Genomic DNA, 6,260 nt, shown 5'->3' with positions numbered 1-6,260 from the left:
TACTGTCATGCTGTGGATGTTTGGTCTGGACCTGTCGTTTTCATTTGTTTGTTTTGAGAGACTCATTACTAAGCACATCCCTGCACGAACACATTGTGGGCGCTCCTCGTTATTTCTCAAAGTCTGTATTAAACCAAGAGAGAGAAATTCATCGCTGTATTTGCGTTTCATGACAATTGAACTCAGTCAGAACTTGTGCCTAGTTTGAGTCCATTCGATGACAGCGTCGAGAGAGAATGACAAGCCAGTGGCTGACAGCGGCATCATCTGCTGCTGAACAACAGCACTGCAGTGTGTGGGTCGCGGAGTGATCTTCAAGAAAACTGCCAAAAAAAGATCCGGTAAACCCTGAAGAACACGGGCATCTTCCTCCCACTCGCCCAGCTGCCAAACTGAGCAGAGACACCCCTGCTAAGCAGAGAGTACACTGAACAGAGAGTGCGGTTGCAACTTGGCCAAAATCTATTCCAGGAATTAATGAAATAATAATGAATGTACTCTGACACGTCGCAACCCACTATTAACAGGTCTTACCCCCCACTTTGGGGGGTAAGAATGTGGACACCTGCTCTCCAACATTTCATTCCAAAATCATGGGCATTAATATGGAGTTGGTCCCCCCATTGCTGCTATAATAGCCTATACTCTTAGGCTGAAGGGTTTCCACTAGATGTTGGAACATTGCTGCAGGAACTTGCTTCCATTCAGACACGAGCATTACTGAGGTCGGGCACTGATGTTGGGTGATTAGGCCTGGTTCACAGTTGGCGTTCCAAATCATCCCAAAAGTGTTTGACGAGGTTGAGGTCAGGGCTCTTTTCAGGCCAGTCAAGTTCTTCCACACCGATCTCAACAAACAATTTTTATATGGACCTTGCTTTTGTGCACAAGGGCATTGTCATGCTGAAACAGGAAAGGGCCTTCCCCAAACTGTTGCCACAATGTTGGAAGCACAGAATGTCATTGTATGCTGTAGCATTAAGATTTCCCTTTACTGGAACTAAGGGGCCCAGCCTGAACCATGAAAAATAGCACTAGACAATTATTCCTTCACCAAAACCTTACAGTTGGCACCATGTATTTTGGTAGGTAGCGTTCTCCTGGCATCCACCAAACCCAGATTCGTCCGTCGGACTGCCAGATGGTGAAGCGTGATTCATCCCTCCAGAGAACCCATTTCCACTGCTCCAGAGTCCAATGGAGGTGAGCTTTACAATACTCCAGCCAACGCTTGGCATGGTGATCTTAGGCTTGTGTACGGCTGCTCGGCCATGAAACCCATTTCATGAAGCTCCCGAAGAAACAGTTATTGTGCTGGCGTTACTTCCAGAGTCAGTTTGGAACTCGGTAGTGAGTGTTGCAACCGAGGACAGATGATTTTTACACACTACGGTTCCCCGTTCTGTGAGCTTGTGTAGCCTACCACTTCGCGGCTGAGCCGTTGTTGCTCCTAGATGTTTCCACTTCACAATAACAGCACTTACAGTTGACTGGGGAAGCTCTAGCAGGGAAGAAATGTTATGAACTGACTTGTTGGAAAGGTGACATCTTAAGACGGTGCTACGTTGAAAGTCACTTGAGCTCTTCAGGAAAGACATTCTACTGCCAATGTTTGTCTATAGAGATTGTATGGATGTGTGCTCAATTTTATACACCTGTCATCAACAGGTGTGGCTGAAATAGCCAAATCCACCCTTTTTCAAGGGTTGTCCACGTACTTTTGTATACATATAATCTCTACAAGCTGTTTATAAAGGAGCATTATATAAAGTGTTTCCTGGTATTCATATTTTATTTGTGGTAAACAGGTCATTGTGATTTTGTCCAGGCCATTGCTCCTGGGTGAAGTTACAGCAGCTATGCATTCCTGCGTCTTAGAAATTCAAAGCCATTCTAATGTTTTCCCAGAAGCCCTTAACTAAAACAGTCCCAACAGTTCAAAGTGTTGTTTCACATAACACAGCACATTTTCTCTCCACATATGACCCCAGGACACATTTCTCTATACATATGACCCCAAGCCAACTGCTACTTTGCTAATTAAAAGGAAACCCAAGGCATAAAGTAGATTACATTATACTGTACTTTACAGTTTAACTCAGCTGTGGCCCGGTGGGGAATAAAACTAGCTTGGACCATTAGTGAGTGCAGGCTGCTCAGATTTAAATGATACTTCCCAAATGGCACGCTATTCCCTATGTAGTGCACTACTTTTGCCCAGAACCCTTTGGGACACAAGGAAAACTTGAACTTTCTGTTAGATCTCAAGGCTGCTGTCAGATCTCGATGAGAACACAGCTGAAAGACTGGAGGACGAGCAATCATCATGTTCATTATTAACAGCTGGACATTGGACTCCTGCAGCTAACAGGGCAGAAATAAAGGGAACACTAGTGTATGTCTCCTTCATGGCTCAGTTGGTAGAGCGTGGGGTTTTCAACGCCAGGGTTGTGGGTTCGATTCCCACGGGGGACCAGTACGGAGAAAAAAAAAGTATGAAATGTATGCAGTCACTCTGGACAAGAGCCTCTGCTAAATTACTAAAATGTAAAAGATCATGGGCAATGGGGTCTTAGCACCACATTTTATTTTTTAAACACCAAATAAATTAGTGTGTGTGTGTGTGTGTGTGTCTGTGTGTGTGTGTGTGTGTGAGAAAGAGCACTGTATAGCCATATCATCCATCCTAACAGAAGACCTTATGGATTATCATCCATCCTAACAGAACACCTTACAGCCATATCATCCATCCTAACAGAACACCTAACAGCCACATCATCCATCCTAACAGAACACCTTACAGCCATATCATCCATCCTAACAGAACACCTTACAGCCATATCATCCATCCTAACAGACCACCTTACAGCCATATCATCCATCCTAACAGACCACCTTACAGCCATATCATCCATCCTAACAGAACACCTTACAGCCATATCATCCATCCAAACAGAACATCTTACAGCCATATCATCCATCCTAACAATATGGCTTTGATGAAACAGTCATCTGTTAGTAGCAGGTGGCAGCTGCTCCCTGCATCTCCCCACCACGTCTTGTCACTCCAGGGCATAACTGTGTGGACAGGGACACCAGGTATCTAGAATATGGCTTGAGGCCTTCCTTAGAAGTCCTCTCTCCATCCTCCTGTCTCTGTGTGGCTTCCTTCATCACGTCCATCAAAGGAGCATATTCCCCCTCCTCCGCGTAGCATATGGTTCTGTACTTGTTTCAGAATGTGTCAAAGAAAGCAGCAGACAGTGGTGGAGTCTTAAACACTTCCTGGAGGACTCTGCTGAAGTCTGCTCTCAGTTTACCACAGCCATCAACTTGTTGAGATTAGACCTCACCAGTACAATGTGTTCATAATTGTTCTAGGTATTATTAATAAGATAAAAGTATAGATATAATTAAAATATGAATTTTATGTATATATGTGTAGAACTGAAGCAAAGAAAATGGAATATAAAATAGTTTCCAAAAAAGGCAAAATTAGATTTCAAAGGCAGGCTCCAGCAGGAGAGCATTCTGCTGGCTACAATGGCTGCTCTCTCTCCTGCTGAACGTTTGAAGTACAGACCCTCCCATGACCCTCCTATTCAGCTGCTATTTTACATGGAACAACAAGGGCCTTACGTTTACAAAGAACCAAAAGGGGAAAAAACTCACTACCTCAGTACTACAGTGTAGATGCTATGTTTAGGGCCTACTAGTGAATTCTAAAACATCGTGTTTAGGATACAGCAGCTTGTACTACTGAGGGAGGGACTTGTGTCTGAGGTAATGTGTTCAAGACAAGTAGGTTACCATGTTGAGTGTTGTAGCCTTTCCTATAATGGTAGAACAATGTGAAGGTCCATACTAATGATTGTATTTCATTTATCTGGGATAACATTGAAATGCAAGCTGTACAGTAAGGGGCACATATGTAGTTTAGCTTAAACTTAATTACCTTAGATTATAGATACTTGCTGACTGAGCAGACACCTTTTTCTCCTGATTTCACACTCTGGCTCTCCCCTTCTCTGACCCACTTCTAAAGCAGTGGATCTGGGATGCAATAAAACCCTCAGTTACAGCTGCTGTCAGAGAGAGAGAGAGAGATGGGGAGAGAGATTGAGAGCGAGAGAGAACCAGAGAGAAAGAAAGAGAGAGAGAGGAACTATGTGATCTAAACCAGGCTGTGTAGATGTGAGTGTGACTCAACAAGGTTCCCCTCCTCTGTTTCCCCACAGCTCTCATTGTGTGTGGTGAGCCTCCTCTGCAGTAGTTGTCACAGCGACCAGTCAGACAATTCTACTGTCTGGTTCTGACTGAGAGAGTCTGGACTCCTTATCTATACCTAGTGCTGACAGAGAGAGAGAGTCTGGACTCCTTATCTATACCTAGTGCTGACAGAGAGAGAGAGTCTGGACTCCTTATCTATACCTAGTGCTGACAGAGAGAGAGAGAGTCTGGACTCCTTATCTATACCTAGTGCTGACAGAGAGAGAGAGAGTCTGGACTCCTTATCTATACCTAGTGCTGACTGAGAGAGAGAGAGAGACTGGACTCCTTATCTATACCTAGTGCTGACTGAGAGAGAGAGAGGGTCTGGACTCCTTATCTATACCTAGTGCTGACAGAGAGAGAGAGAGTCTGGACTCCTTATCTATACCTAGTGCTGACAGAGAGAGAGAGAGTCTGGACTCCTTATCTATACCTAGTGCTGACAGAGAGAGAGAGTCTGGACTCCTTATCCATACCTAGTGCTGACAGAGAGAGAGAGTCTAGACTCCTTATCTATACCTAGTGCTGACAGAGAGAGAGAGTCTGGACTCCTTATCTATACCTAGTGCTGACAGAGAGAGAGAGTCTGGACTCCTTATCTATACCTAGTGCTGACAGAGAGAGAGAGTCTGGACTCCTTATCTATACCTAGTGCTGACAGAGAGAGAGAGAGAGAGAGGGTCTGGACTCCTTATCTATACCTAGTGCTGACAGAGAGAGAGAGAGTCTGGACTCCTTATCTATACCTAGTGCTGACTGAGAGAGAGAGAGAGACTGGACTCCTTATCTATACCTAGTGCTGACTGAGAGAGAGAGAGGGTCTGGACTCCTTATCTATACCTAGTGCTGACAGAGAGAGAGAGAGTCTGGACTCCTTATCTATACCTAGTGCTGACAGAGAGAGAGAGAGTCTGGACTCCTTATCTATACCTAGTGCTGACAGAGAGAGAGAGTCTGGACTCCTTATCCATACCTAGTGCTGACAGAGAGAGAGAGTCTAGACTCCTTATCTATACCTAGTGCTGACAGAGAGAGAGAGTCTGGACTCCTTATCTATACCTAGTGCTGACAGAGAGAGAGAGTCTGGACTCCTTATCTATACCTAGTGCTGACAGAGAGAGAGAGTCTGGACTCCTTATCTATACCTAGTGCTGACAGAGAGAGAGAGTCTGGACTCCTTATCTATACCTAGTGCTGACAGAGAGAGAGAGAGTCTGGACTCCTTATCTATACCTAGTGCTGACAGAGAGAGAGAGAGAGTCTAGACTCCTTATCTATACCTAGTGCTGACAGTGAGAGAGAGAGTCTGGACTCCTTATCTATACCTAGTGCTGACAGAGAGAGAGAGTCTGGACTCCTTATCTATACCTAGTGCTGACAGAGAGAGAGAGTCTGGACTCCTTATCTATACCTAGTGCTGACAGAGAGAGAGAGTCTGGACTCCTTATCTATACCTAGTGCTGACAGAGAGAGAGAGTCTGGACTCCTTATCTATACCTAGTGCTGACTGAGAGAGAGAGTCTGGCTCCTTATCTATACCTAGTGCTGACAGAGAGAGAGAGAGTCTGGACTCCTTATCTATACCTAGTGCTGACAGAGAGAGAGAGAGTCTGGACTCCTTATCTATACCTAGTGCTGACAGAGAGAGAGAGACTGGACTCCTTATCTATACCTAGTGCTGACCGAGAGAGAGAGTCTGGACTCCTTATCTATACCTAGTGCTGACAGAGAGAGAGAGAGACTGGACTCCTTATCTATACCTAGTGCTGACAGAGAGAGAGAGTCTGGACTCCTTATCTATACCTAGTGCTGACAGAGAGAGAGAGTCTGGACTCCTTATCTATACCTAGTGCTGACTGAGAGAGAGAGTCTGGACTCCTTATCTATACCTAGTGCTGACAGAGAGAGAGAGAGTCTGGACTCCTTATCTATACCTAGTGCTGACAGAGAGAGAGAGAGTCTGGACTCCTTATCTATACCTAGTGCTG

At 45.0% G+C, this 6,260-nt stretch overlaps 1 non-coding gene across 1 annotated transcript; it reads left to right on the top strand.

Moving 5' to 3' along the window:
* The first annotated feature begins 2,402 nt into the window (after window positions 1-2,402).
* On the top strand, window positions 2,403-2,474 carry trnae-uuc (transfer RNA glutamic acid (anticodon UUC)). The gene has a single exon. It is a non-coding gene; the product is annotated as a tRNA-Glu (tRNA).
* Window positions 2,475-6,260: the final 3,786 nt, after the last annotated feature.

This window comes from Salmo trutta, unplaced genomic scaffold (genome assembly GCF_901001165.1).
Source record: "Salmo trutta unplaced genomic scaffold, fSalTru1.1, whole genome shotgun sequence".
Lineage (NCBI taxonomy): Eukaryota > Metazoa > Chordata > Actinopteri > Salmoniformes > Salmonidae > Salmo > Salmo trutta.
Note: the sequence above shows the minus strand (reverse complement) of the source record. Positions and strands in the feature narration are given on the sequence as shown.